This window comes from Glossina fuscipes, unplaced genomic scaffold (genome assembly GCF_014805625.2).
Source record: "Glossina fuscipes isolate IAEA_lab_2018 unplaced genomic scaffold, Yale_Gfus_2 147, whole genome shotgun sequence".
NCBI lineage: Eukaryota > Metazoa > Arthropoda > Insecta > Diptera > Glossinidae > Glossina > Glossina fuscipes.
Genome location: NW_023998490.1, coordinates 961,053 through 961,884, shown reverse-complemented (window position 1 = coordinate 961,884; position 832 = coordinate 961,053).

Below are 832 nucleotides of genomic sequence, written 5' to 3'. Positions count from 1 at the left end.
ATACACATGCAACATGGGTTAGCTTACTTTTTCTTAAACTTATCTAAATGCTATAACATAACATAAAATTTGCCGTTCCACCCACGATATTTGGTTTTACATCCTGTATTTGGTCATCGAAGGTTAATTTAAAGTGCAAATTATGCAGACGTGGCAATAAACGTTTAATTTCGCCTGGAATGGAGATATATAAGAGTTTGTTTGTTGATACTTGTAAAATTGCACTACACATTACCTATAGTAGCTGCAAATTGTTCAACAGGTGGTAAAGGTTCTCCTTTCGCTTTGATATCTTGCAGACGTTTAAACTGTTCGGGTGGCGGAAGATACTGTATCAGTTGTTTTAGTATATTGTAAGACAATATGTCGGTGTCACAGCGTAGTACACAAATTTTTATCTGCTCTTAAGACAAATGCTTAAGCGAGCTCCCTAGAAGAATGGAAAGGTTTTGTGCCGCTTTGCTATCGAGCACCTTTAGGTCAACATTTTTTTTGCTAAGTGTAGCCGCCTTATCAACAGAGTTTTTTGGCTCTTTTTTTATTGGCTTTGAGGAGAATTTAGCTGAAAATTCAGCTAATAAATCTTTCGATACTAGTTTGTCTTCTTGACATTTGACACAAAAAGATTTTTCACTTATATTGTGCGGTAATATAGCTTTCCAATTTGCCTTTTTCATAGGATCTTTAACTTCCCACTTCTTTTTCGGCTTTAAACCTTGAGATAGCGCGGGGGTCATTGGATTGAACATAGTTGGAGGACGCGATCCACCCATGCCAGGAGGTATGGTCGGAGGCGGAGTACCGCCCATGCCTGCTTCCTAGCTGGTTGCAA